General features: G+C 42.9%; 1 non-coding gene across 2 annotated transcripts in view; it reads left to right on the top strand.

Annotated features, from left to right (window-relative positions):
* Positions 1–20600, top strand: part of LOC111260212 (uncharacterized) — a 92027-nt gene extending 71427 nt beyond the window's left edge. For both annotated transcript variants that reach the window (XR_015310944.1, XR_002680184.2), the window contains exon 3: positions 19668–20600. This is a non-coding gene — a transcript (uncharacterized LOC111260212). The remainder of the gene's footprint in view (positions 1–19667) is intronic.
* Positions 20601–20959: the final 359 nt, after the last annotated feature.

Below are 20959 nucleotides of genomic sequence, written 5' to 3'. Positions count from 1 at the left end.
AAGCGGAATCGTCGTCGAAGTCACGTACGTACGTACGTACGTACGTACGTACATTGTGGGATGATGTCCGATGTGTGGGTGAGCGAAGTTCATGTGTCTCGTTAAGCCGATGATTCTTTTTTTTTGTTTTTTTTTTGCTTTTTTTTTATGGCTACATTTTTAGTCCATCTGTTTTTCTGACTGAAACGAAAATAAAGCGGAGGTTGAAGCGTAGTAAAACTATCGCCAATTGTGGCCAGACAGGAAGGAAAAATGGAGCTAGATTTACGGCTATCGGTTCGAATGGCTCAAATCATATCTGGTATCGCACAACATATTAAGGCTAACTAGAACTCCACTCGTAAGCTTCATGCGGTGCTTATTTTGCTATTAAACATGTGGCATTTTATTTATATAGAGATAAAGAGTTAACTGTACGAATAGTCTGTTCGTTAAAACTATAACTTACTTAAGCATTTTTTTCATAAAGTAGTTTTAGTTGCAGTTTATCATGCAACATGCGCGGACGATACTGATAACCACCCCAGTGTCTATAAACACCATCCCGGTGTGGCCTTGATTTCAGAGATGAATAATGAGAAAAAAGTTATTGCCACCATCTTATGAGCAATTAAATTAAATTAACAAAAAAATAACGGACATTACGCTCTGGAGAAAAGATCGCGCAGATCTCCTCAGGGTGTGTCTCTAGCGACACGCGAAAGTATTCACCTAGTCCTATTACCTTTCGTTTTAGGCCCGAGAGGCAGACAGATGGGAACAAGCTTTAGCAAGATCTTTTTCTTTTTCTTTTCTTTTAGCTTCAATAGCTAACCCGTTAGACATTACAGGAGCTTCAAAAGAAAACACAAAATTAAGTGTCTACGTTCGGATTCGAACGTAGCATGCCGATTCGTTGCCTACTGGGGTGTTACGGAGGTCGAAAGTCCAGCAGGACTAGAGAGATAAATAAGATTGCAGTATCTATTTAAGACCTGATTCAAATTCTGCCAGTTACATAAAAACATTATGCAATTAATATGAATAGAAACAGTAATCCATTTTATTTATGTACACTTCTACTACTTGTTGAATTATGTCTAAGATCCTCGATATTGATATATTATGGGCTATGCATAGAGGGAATTTTTAGTATAATGTCTTTTTCGGTAACAATAACTATTTTGCTTACATTTAGGCTCGTTTTAATTTAAACACTTGTAATGTTGACTTAGGTTTTGTTTGTAATAGGGAAAAATGTTAAAAGCAGCGGAAGTTTTCAGTGAGCGTACACGTCCTGAAGCTTCGTTATTATAAAATTGAGCGGGAAAGAACAAGCAATATGCGCGTTTACACTGGACCCTATGCAATCGCGATCTTCACCGTGCTTATTTCCCTTAATTAAACTTCATAATGTAAACACCCTTCTTATCGTATTGCTGTCATTCTCTATCAGATGTTTTGACCAGCGTTTGCCACAATTTAGCACGACTTCGTTCGCGGACTAAAGTATTACTTTGCTTTCGCTTTAGTGTTTTTGAACTTTTCGTTTCTTGGTCGCTCCGTCTGATAACTATCTGGGCTGCTGCGCTTAACTGGGTAATTGCATTAATTTTTTGACTTTTAACCATGCACAAACACACACACGTACCCGAAATGAGAACCCGAATTGCATCCATTCGTAAAAACATAAAGAGTAGTAGCAGCAACAATATTATAAGCACGTACCCATTTAAATCCGACATAACCAGTGGGCTTGGAGCACTGGCGTTTCAAACCCAGTGTTTACTGACTGGCAACTCCGATGCGATGCCTCGACCAGAACTCAACCGTAGAGTAGAAAACAAATAAATTTTCTCTTCTGTTGCCTTTACTTCCGCTAACGTCCATCAGTTTTCGCTCCCTCTGAATCATTCGTCTCGGGTGATCCACCCAACTTCCAAATGGGCGTTTCAAATTTGCCCGCTGTTTCTTTGTACCGTTTTGTTTCCTAACTAATCTTGCCGTATATTTTTGCCCCCATGCCCTTCTTATATCGCTAGATCATACCATAGTTTGTTCACCCTCACGCGACGCCATCCTCGTAAACGTCCCGGCCTGCGCCGTGGGTACGGTTGCTTCTACTGCCGCCGTTGGTAGCATCGCGATTAGCGGGCGCTTCGACGACGACAGCGGCGAAAACGACCGATGCGCAGCGCTGTAATGTTACAACAATTCAAGTCGGCCGCCAGAACGCACAACGCGAGCTGAGCTTTTTGCGGGAGAGTTACTCTCTGTTACATTATTTTACTATATCTGATGCGACTCTTAGCTAGCATCTATAGCGGGCTGAAACTTTCGATCTCTCACTCTCGTTTGATCTCAGTGTTTGTTTAATAGCTTTGTGTTTCTGCTCGCTTTACCTTGCCAATGAATGATCAGTCGATGGTCAGTCTCTCAGAGTCAATGTGTGTCGCGTTCCGAGGCCTCTGCCCAGTTTTGCTTCTTGCTCGATCCTATCGGTAGACGCAATGCTAACTTCCTGGCAAGAAGAAAAAAGGACCTATGACAACCCATTAGATGTTAGGTATGGCCTCCGTAGAAACGCGCAGTAAGGCTGCAATTGAAAAGGATGAAATCGTAGATTGAAATGAAGACGCCAAGCAGAACATGCGGTTTTATTGTACCATATGAAACTGTGTGTCTTGCCGTCTGTGTGGGGGACGCTTCACTTGTTCATGGCCAGCATGTAGTATGTGTGCGTGTCTATTTGTGTTGAGTTGACTGCATATTAAGCGCCGTCCTTACTTTCCTTCGCCACATGACGACCTTTAGCGTGTATTAGTCTCATTAATACATCTTGTTCGCGAACAACTCTTCATTTCCATGTGATGATCATTGGATTTTGAACTTTTCGCCTGGAGGGAAGTTATGCCTAGACACACAACAACGGAGTTCCGCCGAAAGCAACCCCTCACAGAAAATAGTGCCGAATAGAACGCGTATTGATCGTTGGCGAGGTGCAAAACGGTGTGGCACAATTGTAAATTCCCATATATAGTCCATGCTTCACTTGAAATGGCGGAACAGTGAAAGGGGGAGGCAACGATGCCACATTATGGTTCGGTCTACGCCATCTGTACCTGTTTAGGTTGGATATGTCTACCGGTTAGTGGTTTAATTGCTTGTTCATATTAGTAGGTAAATGCGTACATAGGTAAAGCTTTACGGATCGATCTTCTTGCCATTGCACATACTCTTACTACTATGACACGTCGGGATTTTTCATTGAGCTTTTCCGTTGTGAGCTGCGCGTCCGTATGACTTTTGCCACGGCTATCCACTGGGCCGTACCTCACGTTTGGTTTTCGATCGGTCACCACTTGCAATCGTCGTCTTCATTCGAAACGATCACCATCCGTCTCCAATCATAATCAGCACTTCTTCCTATTTTGGACATAATGATCCGAGATCCGAGCGCAGCAAGACATCGGCAACAGCCCATCAAATACTCGTTTAAATAGGACATTAAAAAATAGGACAGTCATCTACGGCTGATTTTCTGATCTTATTTTTACCGACACTGCGTTTGTGTCACCTTCCTCGATATTTTTCTTGCTCTCGTTGCCCACTATATTAACTAGTCTCGTTTTTACCATTTAACTCTATTTACATTCATTAAATCAGCCATAGCGTTTGAGTAGGCTACTATCGGAAGTGCTTTCATCTTCGAAGCTCCTGTCGACTCCTGCTTCACGGCATCGAACCACCAGCCGCGTCCTGACAGCAACAACAACAACAGTAATCGAGCGAAGTAGGACCACCGATAAGAATCAAAATGATGATAGAAAATGAATGCGAATGCCGACAAGCGTGACTTGTATGTGGGCGGGGGGCTGTCGTGTGGGCAGAGCAGCGACAATATACGAAAGACATAGGGCTGATCCCGTATGCACCTATTTTGGGTTGACAACTTTTGAAGGATTAGTGTAAGGTTAATGTAGGAGTGAAAGCTCTGTATAATAGGACATACCGATAAAGGGCAACATCGCGGTGGACGGCATTTTGAGTTGTAATAAATAGTTGGTAAATGTGTGCTCAGTGTAGCTAGACCTATTTATTGCCTAACACAACAGGTAGTCATAACATTTTCGTTATATGACTGACTTCGATAAGTTCATAGCTGACAAGTAAATATTACGAAATGCGTAAAAAACATTTCGAAAGCGTAAGTGCAGAAGACATGATCATCTTAACATAAGGATCATAATGTCTCGCGTGGCCAATTATGGAACCCAGTGTAAATTACCAGATATGCTCTTCGAACACAGCCAAGAACTGAGATAACTGTAAAACAACTTTATCGGAAATTCTAAATATTTCCGCTGAAGCTATCAGTATGCTTGAAGTCATCCCATGGCTCTTCTCGAAGTTTGGCGTCGTCAACACGACTCGACCCTGCTAGATGCACCGGCCCAGACAGTTTGTCTGGGGTAAGTTGCTTCTATTCTATTTGACGCTTCTGCTCATTGTGCAATTGTGGTAGTTTTCGATTTATGGTGCCAATTCGCCTTTTGCAAACAGATTCGATGTCAGACACCAGCTCTGCTCAGAAATCTGATCCAGCTTAGATCAGTGTGAACGTGCTACCTCTTGTGAGAGTGCGCTGCGTCGCGCAAAGAGATGTATATATATATATATATATATATATATATGTATATATAGGGTGGGGTATCCATACTGGAACAAACTTTGACGGATCGTCTGTCGTAATCGGCGTGTATTCCTTTGCCATTCTTGGAACCAGAAGAAAGTCAAGTTGTTCTAGAACAAAACAACGACGCTCGTCATGGCGGAAAAGAGCGTGCCATTTTCGGAATTTGAGCGAAGATCGACCAGTATGAAACGTATTTACGTGGAACGAATACCTACCTTAAAGAAACGTTTCTCTTTGTCCGAAATAGATAATTTCAGTGTAGCTTCTAAAAAAATCCAGGGGACACTTTCATGAGGCAAATCGGAAAGTCATCAGTAGGATATAATTTTAATGACCTGAAAGTTTATCAGTAATGACTCACCTGGATTTTAGATAGGCTTGATTGATTAGTTCTGGATAGAAAACTTCACGATTGTCTTTTTTCAATCACATTATCTAAGTAAGCTCGAACGGCTGGTCCATTTGAGACTTTCTGCGCCGTCTTAATTTTTTTCTGCTGTTCTAGGCCTTTACAGTTTTGGGACCTTCGGTGTGATATAGGCCCAAAATTTAGTTCAATTACAATTCTGCCTGTACAGTAAATTTGTGCGACACTTCATTGAAGTTACACTTAGCAATATCGTTTGGCGCATGGCTACTATTCAAAAGTTATTTGTGTATTAAAGAAATTGTATATCAAAAGTGGCTAGTTAGTGATACGGGCCGTCATAGCAATCGCTATGACGGGCCGTTATCTTATATAAGATGACAGAAAATAAGTTCTCTAGCACATTCAAAAAGCTTTGTTAAAATGTTTTTGTGACATATATTGTTACGGCCATTAGTTAATAAACAATCGACAGCTGTTAGTGCGGATGCGATTGATAGGCGATATCATGTCAGTCTCCGGCAAAAGGCCTAGCCTCCCATATGTAAAAGTTCGCAGTACTGATGGATCCTGATCAGGCTTACGCATAGCAGATTGCCTAACGGACATCGTTGAGACGTTGCAGTGTCTTAAATACTTATAACTGATCAAAGGGTGTCGAACGTTTCGCTTTAAAAACGATCCCAATAAAAATTTATATCTCCCAATGATAAGACATAAATCACATATAAATACATACATACATACATGCGTCGAAATGCCACGGTTCCCTGAATCGTCACAGATGGCCGGCGACGCTGACAGGAAAGAGCGATAATTAAACAAATTGCTTAAAAAGACTGCTAGCTTTTATGTGAAAACGTTTTTGCACCTTTTCAATATATTGCTAAAGGCTCCGTTGTAATTAGAGGAGAGAACTACGAAAATGTTTGATATGTGAATCGTTGTAAACTCCCTGACACCTTCCATAATCAATTTGTGAAACCGTCTAGCTCAAACGGCAAAAGTTTGCTCGCAATCGAATCTCAGTACCTGTCAACTTTTGCTATTGGTATTAGGTAAAAGTACCAGCGATCTTGCCTCATTAACGGGGGCAGTGAAAGACTTTTGCTTTCTGCTCCGTCGTCTGCTCGAGTCGAATCGGCGCCCACATTTGAACGAATGGCTGCACCGGCTATTGCCGAAACAGAGAGGGCAGCACTAAACGTCAAGAACATTACGCTATTTGTGTTGCTAGTTTGAAGAACTGTGTTGGTTGATGTTACGTGGGGGTTTGCTTCTTGCCGAGAATAGTTGGCGCTGTCTTTCTTGGTCGAACAATGTGACTGCTTGCTTGTTTCGTCTAGTGGTGATTGGCGTCCACGCTGCTAATGGGCACGGTCAGGAGAAAGAAAAACGGTCGAGGCACGTGTTGCTACCTTGCCACAGATACATCGACTGACAGAAACTATACGTGCATTACAATGTGTATACGGAAAGTCTGTGGCTGGTCCGCAGCTGTTCGAATCCTTTTCATTTGCTGAGGAGGTGCTGGACGCCGTTGACGGGTTCAGTATAGATAAACTGTCAAAAAACATCAACGTTACTTTAGTATCTGATTGTACGTCAACATAACAATGTCCATTGTATTAATACCATCGTTAGAAAACCTAAGTCTCGGAAGCAAAGTCTACCTAGTTAGGTTAGCATAAACATAGCATGCGAGGAGATAGGTTAAGCAGTGAAGTACTCCCCACATACGCAGCTATAGGTGCTACGCCTATACTGAACTACGCGTTTTCTCTATAAAAGCTGATTGGTTTAGAAGCTCTTATTATCCTATAACTTATTTTCAGAGGTATTATTCTGTTTTCGAGATATTTTAGATCGCTGCAGGCGTTGTCCTCGTAAGGCGAACTTTTTGTACTTCTAACGCGTTTGTCGTTATGTCACACCCATTGAGATGGAGCGACAGGTACCCAGACGCAAGTCGGAAAGCTCACTGCACTTTACCATAACTGTTTATGATTAAATTACGAAAATCGGCATAACTAGCCAATGGGATTCAGCTTTAGATTCTCTGTTCGTACTCCCTTTCTGCTTTCTGCTCGCTTGATTACGTGCGAGAGATGGTAAGTTTTCTACGGCCGAAGCTTAAATGCCATGGTCGTATTTTGTTCTTCGACGATTGCTTTATTGATGATAACAGCCGCTCTATGGTCTTCCTCTGTCATGTAACAGCATTGTGCCTTTGATAGGCCGGCCTAATATGTTAATTCTACTGTTTGTTCATCCGTAATTCGTTCGGTTATATCAGTCGTCCAATGTCTGCGTAGAAAAGAGATGCGGAGTGCAGATAAGTACTGCATTGTTTGAAATAAGCACAGAATATCTCCAAGGGGGCAAGATGCCCTCTTACCACATCCTATTAACAAGTAATATTACAAACTACTTCGTTCGGCGTTAGATCACACTATTGCAACTGAGTGCTACTATTATTACTAACGGCAAGGTTTGTCAGTATCATGATTTCTATCGCTCGCCGGGAAAGTGAAATTCAATGTTCGTAAGGTCGACAAATATGAATGGTATCAGTGAACGATCATATGTTACAAGTAGATTAAGATTTATGTTTATCAAAGACGACAGTAGATAGAGAAAGGGTGATGCGTGCGCAGTTTCACACATTTGGCCAAAAACGTAACTGAGTCCTTTGTGTTTGGGGAAAGAAAGGACTCCTAGGAAGTTCCTAGGAGATGGTTTTCTGCAATAGCTGAGCGTACAGTGTTAGTATTGGGATTAATACAATATTATATATGATAGTGCAGAGCCGACCTGCTCGTGATTCAGCTACTTCTTAATTCGCGGACACATCGAATCGCGCAATCAAACGCACCCCACAATTTTTATCCAGGGGTCATTTTGTCACTTTTGATATTGTTGTCTTCGTCACGAAATTGCGTCACTTATATAACGATTGTTGTTGTTGTTGTTGTTCGTTGCTGTTACGGCTGTTGTCGCCATCGACGAAAACGGTGTTTTAGTTCCAATTAATTTAGGGGTCGAAACAATCGATGACGTTAATGACGGTCCAGTCGACGTAAAACGCAATCGACGAAATGACCTTATTTACGTAGGGCGACTACAGTATCGACAGCTGCTACCACAGCGACGACAGAGGAAACAGTCAAAGAATTTCGTTGAAAAATGAGGACCAAGGACCGCAAGTTGAAGACAGGGGAAACGTCGTTTTTTCTCTTACTGCTTCTATTACAGCTATACGAGTACCGCATGAGTATATAATAAACTTATGGGGAGTTTCGAAATTGGACTTCATTCACTAAGTAACTTCAGAAGTGGCATGGCAGTTGTCCAATGCCATCGATATGGCTGTATGCCATTTTGGTACTTAATGCTCCCTGCCAATCGGAAAGATCGAGCAAATACAAGCTATATAAAAGCAGTAAAGTGCTGAAATACCAAATGTAATCAGAAGGTCAAATTGTTATTTTACAACGCATAGCTTTTGTACACATAATCGATTTTTTGTGTGCTGTTTACATCGGTACTTATTGCCTACTGGTTACCGGTGACAAACCTGTCTCTGTAGACAGTCTCACCGTAGCAATATCTAGTAAGCAAACGCTGCCTGGGTCAGGACTTGTGCGTTTCAAAGCGCCAGCTATACCATTGGAGTTATCCTGACTGAGCGATGGGGTAGCCAACATTTAAACACGATCTTCATAAAAGCCGTACTGCATAACCTCAGTCAGCACCAAATCACAAGATTATTATACATAAAGTATGTAATACTATGTGTAGCATTGTGCTACTTTGTTGCGTTTCGGTACTTATCTCCAATGCAGTACTCTTTTACAATAGGTTACAAACCAAATTAGCGACTACTGACTTCTTTAGATTACTAGGGTTGCTGCAAAAACTTGGATCTGCAGTGTTGTCGGTAGGCACCTGGCGCATCCGTCGCGGCACGGGCAATGTGAACTTGACCATCATCAGCCTGTTACCGTGGCTAAGAATGACGTTTTTTTTTTTGAAAGAAAAAGTCGCTTAATTGGCTGGTGATTATATACGTGTTTAGCGCGGCAACAAGCCTATTTGGCCTCAGACAGAACGAATTTATTCCGGCACAGCTGGCCGATATGTATATGTTGGCCTAGGCAGACAAGTTGCCTTCAGAAAAGGATACACCTACCTAGTTATCTAACAAATACCTAACAGACTAGGCCGAAGCTGCGTGGAGATTTTTCGCGTGTTTGACGTATCTCGGTCTAAATGTAAGATAACAGCTATTCAAAGAGTTTATCTGTGTTAGTCCAGTAGCTTCAATATACTATAGTATTGATATTGAGCTATCATATAAAGGTTGTTGATTGTACTATGGTTCGTCACAATGAACGTTGCATTGAGGAAACTTACCTGTGGCTTATCTATATTCTATTTCGACATTTGTCCTAGTTTCGCTAAGAACACACGAAATCTGCAAGGAATAGATTTTTGTCCACTTGGGTATATAGTGATACCTTCAATATATTAAGTATCTATTTGTTCCGGCGAGGCCGGAAGACGGATGGCGATGTTTTGCTTCTTGATGCCGCGCATTAAAAAAATACAGTCGTATATTCATGTGGGCCAAAACCCTAGATCTGTATGGGTCTCGAGCACGGCTGCTGCTGCTGCCGGGAAAGGTCGGGACCAGGTCTTCTTTTTAGATATGCTATTTATCGTGGAAGTTCAACAGGGGGTAGTTTGGTAAAGCTAGCTACCTAAACCTGAGCTACTAGTTCTTGTACGTTAATTGTGCCTAAGGATAATTTCGAGCCACATTGCCAATACTTGCCACCAAATAATATCAAACTCGTCGCTAATATATTACGCAATACATTGTATAAATATGAAAGTTTCAGTGAATTTGCAACCGTAAGGATTCGTATCATTAAATATGATGGTTTGCGTCGCCGATCCACGACCTGAACGAACAAACGGACGAATCGTTGAGTTTTTAGTAGCGTTTACTATTGGTCCGTGTGCGTTTTATCAAACACGAGTACAGAAAAACATCGTGAGGTGCGATATTCTTAAATTACACACAAAAGCACAGATTAAAGCACACAAAACGCGACAGTCAGAAGAGAAAAAATCACTCGAACAGTTCTTAAAGGACGCCTTGCAATCACTTGTAGGTACGCCTTCGCCGTAAGAAAGACCGCAAGAGAATTCTCTCGCCAAACTCTTTCTATTATAAACTAAACTCTTTCTAAGAACTTTCTATTATAGTGTATATGTGTGCAGACGTTTTGGTGTTGGCTGACTACAGGGCTTGTTAAGTAATTAATTTTATGGAAAACATAAGCCCGAAGATAGACTGACAATAGGCAAATCTAAAATTGTTGAGAGTATCCGAGCTCACTGCAGGTTATCCTGGACGCAGTCGTATAGAATTATGAAAATGAACCTCGTTCGAGCCAAAAACTCTTTCAAACTGCTATATCCGGTCGGACAGCAGTCGCTACTGAAATAAACAACGATACGTATTTTGTCCGACCCTACAATCACTACCTTGGCTGATATATCAAAGATTGGCCAAGAAGGACACCGACAGTAAGAAGGCCGAACTGTAGTATTTCAACATTTAAGTGATACGATCAAAATTAAGTCACATGTAGAACTTCGATATGTTGTCCGCTTATGCATGTATTTGTGTGTGTGTGTGTGCAAAAAAAAAGTGTATGTCTTATGACACACGTATGTCCTTCACGGAACCCCAGAAGAAAAACAGTTCTGTTTGGTGTTCGTTCGCTAGTCGACCTGACCTCTTCGTTCCGGTCTAACTTGTTGATTGTTGTTAAGTGAACCAGTTTACAATAGCAGAGAGGCTAGCAAGGAAAACACGAGATTTTTGCACAAAGTGCAATCCGGACAAGCTAAACGTGGCGGCGGCAGCACCACCAATAATGACCGTATACGCGGTACATGCTCTAAAAGACGGGATACATATGAAAAAGTTGTAGACAACTATTGTATACATAGATTGAATAGTCAGTTGCAAATAGTTATTCGGTCGTTATGATATACGGGAACAGCCTTCAAATGGGTTGAAGTGCACGAAACTCAACCCAGACTAGAGTTCGGCCACCCGCCTAGGCTGGTTAAACATCTAAACAGCACACAGCTATTGAAAACAGCTCGCTTAAAGACTCAGCAGATTGATCTGTTATTCATCGCAGTTCGACGCTTTCGAGTAATTGAACGTACGTCAATGAGGTCACAAATTCACTGCCTCGACTTTCTACCTAAGGAGCTCATAATCGCAGAAAAAAGCAACGAAAAAGTCAGCAACAGTGACCCCCCCCCCTCCAAGCACCAACCCCCGGTCAGCAAGTCCCTTAGGTACGCTAGCCTGTCAGCAGAACGCATAGATATAGTTCGTCCTGAGCTAGCTATCACCAGCGCTACGCTATTCAACGAATGCGGCTCCTTCACAATGCTTATGTACATATAAACACATCTACATAGAAGCATTACTATCAAGCGAGATCATTTGTTCAATTTCGAGTCGCTAGACGCACAATGAGCCGAAACGCTTTTACTGTTCATAGCCAATGCTAAGGTGGCTGAGTGCTAATGGCGTGTATTTTAACTGGCACAAGTGCATCCCTACACGATCGATTCTCTGGCTCGTCTAACCCGTGTCCTCATCATGTATTTGGGCCATTATATCAAAGTAACTAATGTTTCGATAATGCTGATCTTATCCTGTGTGACGGGAACTGGGGTGTGACAGAATCGCTGCCGTTGAGATAAGCATGATGGTGGTCGCGCTACGGCCGGACACATTTCGTACTGCCGGGAAGAACGAGCGCGGCTACCAGAGCAAACAAATTGTGATAGTGGCCGCAATAACAAACAACAATTGTGTAAACGGGTTTCTATTATCCATAGTCATATTCACGTGTATTTGTGCTTAATCACTGAGTGAACGTACATTAGTCAGGCAGTGCATAGAGAATTAGGCTCTTCTTGGTCAACGAACGAAAAGACTAGTGGCTAAAAACAGCATCTAATCTGTCTAATAATAGATTTGTGCTTTCAACATCTCTGAACGTACGTCACAGCTGTGCTTCGTTACGTGCTTAGTTTGTAGAGTGACCATAATTATTAATGCCTGCATGCAACACAACCCCCTTGGACCATTTACTCTGAGGTCAACGTACCGATCGACGTCGAAATAAAATGTATGGCAGATCACCGTGGCTAAGCAGATGTATCCAAATCTTTGGGTAAATTTAGGATTCAAGCTTGCGTCCTTTTGTCCTGCCATTTGGTTGATGCTGTAAGCTTATTTCAGGCCAGAAATTTTAGTCGATCCTTTCAACAACAACTCGTTTCGGTGCCACACCATTATATACTGGTCCTATAACTATATATACTGCCCAAATTGCCGTCTAAATACCGTGACCACAGCACAGCGACGACCCCAGTCTTACGCCTGCTACAACGTATATTACCATTTACAATAAACTTAATGATATAATTTGGACAAAGATGAGATGACAGCGATCGCACGATGCTTGTCGCCTCTGCGCTGCTCCTTGTCGTATTTTAAACGTCTCGGCGCGAGGACGAAACCAACTGCTTCTAGACAACCTAAATTACTAGGATAAAAAAAGCTTCCAGCATCGAAATATCGGGGGAAACCTGCCACAGACAGGGATTTATTGAGTCAATATGGCAGCGAAGTTCGGCCACGAGAATGGCACCCCTAGCGACAACAGCGACTGGAATGATGACAACCAAGCAGAAATTCTATGACGGTACCTATATTAATAACAACTTTTCGAGTTTTGTCTTACCACCACAACCAAGACTATCGGTGTCAGCGATGCCGTGATAGAGAAGCGGTTTGTGCATGACTCCCGAAACCATGCGCAGCTCCTGCTGTGTCAGGCTATTGTCTTTTTATGCGACCCATTGATCTTGGTGCCGCCTTTAGCTCCTTAACGCCGCCAGTCTTGCTCGCCTCTTTTTCGTACTGCTCTAGTCCCTTTGGCCAAAGGCTTCTCAAAGTCACAGTCAGTCGTTGCTTTCGTCGTTGTTTCGCGGATTTCGTGGGTAAAGAGAAAGCCAGCTCGTTCCGGTGCAGGTCGAGTGGGGTCCCTGATCATCACCACAAACCACTGGCACGTTTACCCAAGTCAACCTCACGAGCGCAGCAGTTGCCTCACCTCGAGCCACAGTGCAGCTTAGTCCGCTAGAGGGCTAGTCCCGATTGGATCTGGTCGTGAATCTTCCTCAGTTGAGAACGCTGTACGATGAAGAGAACGGTCTGACGCGTGGCTTGACCGTTGAGGATGAGAGCCCTAGCTGGATGTATGTCCTCTGTGTTATGTCCTTGCGCGAATACTTATTCCGAACATGTGCGCAATCATTATACGGTTCGGTAAGTACAACTACTTATTGGATTAGATAGAAAGATTAGAAGGAGAGCGAGGATAAGATAAGGAGCACTAGACTCATTGAAGCTGTTAGTGCGAAGGATAAAAGATGAATGGTTGAGAGTTGAATATGATGGGGATGGTATTGCTGTCTTGCTCTCTAGGTTCGCCGTTTACGATCTAATTTACTATTTAGTTTCCATAGTGCTTTTTGTTATTCTTATAGGGTACACGATGCTGCCCTAGCGAAATACACAAGGAGTTCATTAGTTTTTTCTACCGTACTCGTTAGCCAGTAGTTAGCTGCAAACGCATCCGATTATTGATTTCTAATTGAACGATTAAATATATATAGCTTATCAGAAGCTTGCAGCTTCAATTAGGTAAGGTGCACGTGTTTTCCAATGGCTCGTGACCTCCAAATTATCCGCTCGGCTAAGCTTACGGAAGCTGTTGCTTTGACCGCTGAATAAATCACAAGGACGTGATGCGTAAAAATGAGGGAATTTAGACGACGAACGGGTCGTCAAGTGTCAAAATGCAAGTCCTATTCGGAGCCTTTAGGGCGTTTTTGGGTAGTTTAGGGGGTGACTGCCGCACGATACTGTATTGTTGCAGACTGATTTTCGTGTACATCAAGAATGATTGTACTTCGCGTGACCTAGGTGTCGTTTCTACGGGCAACGACTCCAGGTCTACCCAGCGGGTTGAGGAGGCACACACTATCGCAATGGACCTGTTATGAATCATAGACCTCTTTCTTTGTACCGGTGGATTTTCATACCTAAAAATGTTTTCGCCGAGCGAGCTGAGTGCTGCGCGAGCTTCTCCTAGGTAACCGCCTGACGTCGCACTACATCGTTCTTCTAACCCAGTAGTTCTTTGCAAACGCAAAGATATAGTAACGAATTAATATATTTTACTACACCTACGTACACGAGAACGGGCTCCATTAGATTTCTCTAGCCATAATTAGTATGTACATTTAAACGAGTGCGATATCTTGAGACCTTATCTATATGCAATGCAATTTCCCGCTTTTTATCTCATTTCAAGTTGCCAGTCTTATCTCAATGTCTTTTCCTAATATTCGTTTTGATTTCGACTGATGCTATAGCAAGACGAGACATGCAGTTCACGGACGACATCCATGTATAATCATCAATGCTTTACAATTGAGAGAAAAAACCAAGTACAGCATTCAGATAATGTTTGCTTCATGACAAAAATCGTGACATATAAGCCTAGAGATATGATTTCGCTGATTTGCTTATCTATACGACCGTACACAATGTCTGCTAGTCGCTCACCCAGCACCCGGTCAACCTATTATACTCGAATGATGTAGTTACAATCAGGGCTCTGAATAATCGCTCCCACGTCAACGATAAAATGAACATTTATGGGTCGTTACGTTCATCGATATCATACTCACACGTTTTTCTGAGTAGCCGTTAGATTTAACCGGTTCGATAGTTCCGATAAAAGCGGCCGCCGCCGCCGCCGCCGCCGATGCTGCTCTTCCTGCTTCGGAATCCATTGTTGCAGCGTGTCCTTACTATTATATTTGTTGTTGTAAAATGTGCGCTAGGCGCGATTCCGGTGAGTGAGCGTCGGTCTAGTTAGCCGTCACTATTTTTTTTCTGAAAACTTGTCCATTTGCATCAACCGGACTCCCCTAGTCGCGAGGTAAACACACGTGCATAGAAGTTCAGCATCGATCTCCAGCGTCACGGTGATGATGATATTCTTAAATTTTTCGTAACATGCAGCTCGTCATCATTGACCGTCCGACCTGCTGGTGGTTATACGAGGTAGCGCGCGTCCACCTTACTCTTTTTGATATACACTCCCGTTATGGCCATCGGTAATGAATACACGGAATAAAAATCAATTTCCTTGGTCGGACCGGCCGCACGCCTGCTTTTTCTCCAAGTCCACCCCCAATGCCCCTGGTGCTTAAAACCCACTTGGCGGCCTTCACAGGGGCAGTAGGCTATGGCTGGAACTGACTATTCGCAACGATACGAAGTCCCCGCATTCGCTTTAATTATCGGCTTCGTTGCTGCTTCGATCTGGTAGTTTTTAAGGCTGAACTTCTGATATTGTTGATATTCTTGTTGTTATTGATCATGATAGTGACTGTGATGATGTCGAAGCAGGACTTTGTTTAACTCGAAATTACCAGGCATTAAGCGCTAAAAGCCGAGACGCGTCTGGCGGCCGCAGCAGCACTGATGGTAGCAGGTTCGACAGGAACAACAACCACGTAGTGGCTGTGAGGGGCTGATATATTGCCGGGTCCGCTAAGTATTAAACTGATGCCACATTCTAGTGCCAATAAAGAGGTCTCTGTTCGAGTGGAGGTGGCTGGCACGAGTACCCAATAGTGGCTTAACGACGAAATTTAGGCCAGGTCCATTGCAGACCGTGTTTGCCAGATAGGCTCTGTCCGCAGACTGCTCGCCTATTCCCTCACTAACCTTAACGCTTTGAGCTAGCTAGGGTCAGAGTTCAGGATCCGAGAAACAAAACATCGATCTAAACGGCTTGTATTCTTTCGGTTGCATCGGCAGTTAAAAAAAACTTGCTGAACCAGGCCGTCCAGTTGGCACCCCGTCTATAAGTGGCGATCGTAGAGCGCGCATACATGCGGGCACGTGCGGAAGCTGAACACTTAACGCGTCAAGTTAACCTTAACTTAAATCGGCTCTATCCAAACTGTTGCGGTTATGTTCCAGTGATTAGTGAATCACTGAATATCTATAATACGCCTAATGTGATTTGCAGTTTAGGTGCTCAGCCTTGTCTGAGTAACTTACGAGATTTTTCTGCTGGCTACCATACATGCGGAACTTGAGGGTTAATCGATGCTGTTATTAGGTTGAACTAATCGAATTTTATAGGTAGGACCATTTTCGCTGGAAAACGGAAGAATTTCGAATATGCTAATTGTCCTACCTGCCACTGGATATCTGTCTGAATTAATGACCCCTTACGTTGTAATTAACCTGAGTAGTGGTCATTGCCTCCAGTGGCCTTCTTTTTTTGCAGATGTTGATAGATCGAACAGTTTTACTAGGAAAAAGAGCCAGACCTTATCCAAGCACCTGCGTGGTGGAATGAATTTATCCGACCTAACCTACACAATCATAATTCCATTATATATGGTAGCCTAGGTGCAATATAGGTTTGAGCAAATTTTTGCGCCGACAGTACCTAGTGACGATGAAATCCGTAGACACCTCCCCGAGCATATTCCTTACGGCATGTCCTGCGTGCACTTAAGCTATAGGATAATTTTTGCAGAATTTGCAAAAATGATTTTTAAGCAAAAAGAATCTAGAAGAATACAGTATAATCTGTGATATTAATTAATTTTTCTGGTGTTCTTCTATTGATACGTTTCCAACCTGCTTAAGCAACTGGGTTCGATCAATGCTAATGAAACCAATATTTATTTCGTAATGCTACATTTCATGCCAAACTCTAAGGACCGTGACAAATCAGTGGACCTATTTGCCACTGTCTAAGAGTGTTCACGGTATCTATATATCTGGCTGTATGTTATACTCGATGCTATCAGCTATTGCCTTTCCCGGCTCCTGCCGACTCAAAAGCGTCGTCGTCGTCTTCGACAGTTAACAGGTACGATCTTGCGATAATCCTACAAGTCCGCTGCTCGGTTCGTAGCTTTTGGTTACGGCGCAAGTAGATGACGCTTCGTTGTCGCCACTATTGCTTTCAGTTAAGATGATGTCATCTTCTATCATTTAAACTTGATAGATGAACTCTTTACTGTTTGACTTGGATTCACCTGTAGATCCATCGTACGCGATTATAGAGTATGCATTTACTACCTGCACTCTTTCTTCTTCGCTGCAACGCTGAGCGTTGGATCCGCTTAGTTGGGTCGACTGAGCGCGTCACTGGGTCAAGCAAGTCGGGCGAACGCTACGCATATATTGCCATTATCCCGCCACCCGCTGAGTTCCACTTCAATTCATCAGACCTCTTCTGTAACTCCGGGTGCGTTGGACTACGAATAGAGCTCGAATCGGATGGACATCACCTCAGAGTTACACACGTCGACTCTTTAGCCCGCCGAGCTCTCCTCTCTCTCCCTCTCTCTTTTTGCCGTACTAGCGGCAGTTATAGTGGGCCTACTGAGTAGCTAGGAAAGAGCGAGTGTCGAGAAGGGCATGATGCCCACACCGCTTAGTCGCAGCCCCGTATGCTCGTAGTAAGAGAGAGCAGCCAGGTTGGCTGGATACCGGCAGCGGTGTCCCGTGACCAGTTCGACTCATTCTGATGATGCGTTGGACTTCTGCATGTGAAGTCAGTCACCGAGAGTCAGTTCGTCCGTCGATCGGGGGCGGATGATGGGCTTCAGGAAGCTGAACCACTCTGATTTCGTTGTGATTTCCTCGCGTTCCGGGTACTTCCCCGCGAGCTTTTGCCTTGAAAACATTATCGTCTGCGGTGAGCGGTTTCTGCTATTCCCACCAGCGAAACTGGGAGACAAAATCTTCTTTGCTGTTCTTCGGTGGAATCAGACTCGACTAAGTCAACCGCTGGGAGTCGTACAGGTAGTAGCTAGTTGAAGTTTACCTGGGAGGAGCCACTAGAATCGACCTCACCGAGCACGTGAGGGCGTGTGAACCAGGGCGCCGACACAGGTTTTTTGGACATGACGAAATGGCCATTCGTCGTTATTGCTGTTCGACAATATGGCGCTGTTGTCAAAATCGAAACGAGACCGCTTTGGCGGGCCTTGGAAATTGAATCGAAACGTATAAAAGAGCACGTTACGTTAACATAATTCTCGGATTTGCAACCGCTGAAAAATCCTGCCGCTGACGACACTCCCGACTGCATGAAACCGTGAAGCTACGTGTACAAGCGCTTTAGCATATAGTACACTTTTTATAGCTGTACCACGCGCCGTTTCATTGCGATGAACGACTTACATATTATACCTACTTGCATAATCGGGGCTGGACTTGGGGGTGCGGGGTAGGGGGTGGGGTAACAGTGAGCCGCGTTGACGTTGATCTAATTAATTATTCGTGTCTGATTAACCTAAAGAAGCAGGGCTATCGCTTCTAGTTGATCAGTTGCTGCCAACGATTGTGTACGTGACATCAGTGGCGCAATAGAAATTGTAAAGAGCAGATTACTTGCCGACGCAAAAAAGACGCGACAATAGTTAGCTATTGGATAGCTTAATAAATAACTGTATAAAATTAATCAATTTGTTTAAATAGCTAATCAATCGTAGGTTGTACACGAGAACAAAATGTACTTCAAAAAGTGTGGGGTTTCAGCCCGAGGAATGAAACAAGAGCGCATTTCTAATATAAAGCAAATCACATGATGATCGAACCCCTCCTTGCTTTACGTTCGCTGGTTAGTTAGAGTAATGTAGAACGAGTACAACAGGTCTGGATCGCTTGTCGTAGATCTTTACATTCTCATATTTAAAGTTTGCTCTAATATATGTATTTGTCAATCGTCTAAAAGATGTCTTCTTTATTTTTGTTACACTGTCTTATAGGCAGGCGTTCATGATGCAGATATTTTCATATGTAAGACTCTTTACTTAGGCTGATGAGGGAACAAACTTAAACGTTCTTAGAAAATGTTTTATGCTACATGAAAAACATTGCCATATTACTAGTATTATAAATTCGGAAAAATATTTAACTTTTCCTATCCTTTGTCAAAGGAGTGAAAGAAAGGAAAGAAAGAAAGAAAAGAAAAGAAAAAAGATCGATCCCTTCGCAAGTCTGGTTTTTCTATATCTCAAATGTCTGAAGCTAAGGTTAAGAGCTGGAAACTGGGGGCGGAGAAACGCTTGCATAACGCCAGGCCTAGATCCAATCGAATCTCGAGATAACTGACAGAAACAACTTAATAGGAAAACTGACACAAAGTTATGGGGTAACTAAGGCACTATAGTGAAGTATCTAAGTCAACAATCGACATAAGGTAGCAAAGTTATAATGCTATCGAAGTATAACCGAACTAAATACCGCCGTAGCTTAGACAATGCCGTAGGTATATAGGCACAAAATCATTGAAGGAACCTAAATATTCACAGGTAAAATACATGGATGTTGCACATACATGTTTACCGCAGAAATCGATACTGATAACTATTCTTACAGAAAGTTTGCGTTCTCATTTTAAGGTTTACTCAACAAGGCGACGAACTTGAACACTGCCCATTGGTCCAGTTTCCAACGTCGTACCCCCGTAGATGTCTATCGGCACGTTACGGTGCCTATGTGGTTCCGTAACGTTATGCATCGTAGAAATGATTCATCTATAATATCCTGTAGGGATACTATGGTGCAGTATGTGACCGATAAGTTTATACTAATACTACGGTAATGTGAAAATGATGCGGGAAAGGAACGACTGCGACAGTTCTGTTCCGCATGTATATACTTGAGACTAAGTAATGCACCCTCCTTATATCTATTTCGAAAACACTTTACAATATCTCTTAGTTACGTTTCTGAAATAGATGCTTTTACGACACTTTCGATCTGGCTCATCCCTTGAAGTTCTATTATTCAGGTGACATTTGCGTGCGTTTACTATGCTATCATGGCTGAATTGTTTAGATACTTTCTGTCAGTGCAATGCTCAATGGACGCCGGCACTGGTGGGGCGCAGCACGCCACCCCTCAAGCACGATTATTTGCCGCTAAACGATAACGAAGGAGTTGTATTCGGATTTATCGCATTTGTCCTGCCAATATAGCGGAATCTCATTTAGGGAACAATGGCTGGTGCGGTGGTGGAGATTTTTTGCGGTGATTCGTCAACCAACTGTACGAAGGTGTGCCACTCATCGTTGATGGACTATTTAACTGTTTTTGCTTTTGCCGGGAATATTGTATGCAATTATACTATGTACCTTGCACAAAATGCTGGCAACGATCTTTTCAGACTCATTCCTTATCGTAGATACAAGCATACGACGCTTATCCGAAGGGCAGCAATGCTAGATTTGTCCTACAGAAACATATCAGGCACCTCTAGACATATCTTCTATAGGATTTGATTTGATGAACAGACACAATAAAGACATATACGAATGTTTGACTAAACTTAAGGATTATCTTCGTTCATTGTGCTACAATTGACTTATATTTAACTGTAACTAGTGTTTGTGCCTTTCCAGGAGCACGTTGGGGATCTCCGTAAGACCTGGGTCATCTCACCACTTTGTTAAGCTATTTTCTAATTAGCCATTATTAAACTTTGCTTGAACGGCTGTGAATGAACAGTCCCATGGAGCCCTCACAAGGCACATGGCTATCCGTTTCATTCATAAAAACAAACAAGAAATAATCCGTAATACTACTAGAGCCGGTATCAGTTGTTACTACCAGTAACACGCCGTTACTACGTAAGGGGTTTGCAATGGCGGCAGTGTGTCTATCGTTCACAACCGCAGATTTCAGCAGAACG

Source organism: Varroa jacobsoni, unplaced genomic scaffold (genome assembly GCF_002532875.2).
Source record: "Varroa jacobsoni isolate VJ856 unplaced genomic scaffold, vjacob_1.0 scaffold_411, whole genome shotgun sequence".
NCBI lineage: Eukaryota > Metazoa > Arthropoda > Arachnida > Mesostigmata > Varroidae > Varroa > Varroa jacobsoni.
This window is presented reverse-complemented; position numbering and strand designations above follow the sequence as displayed.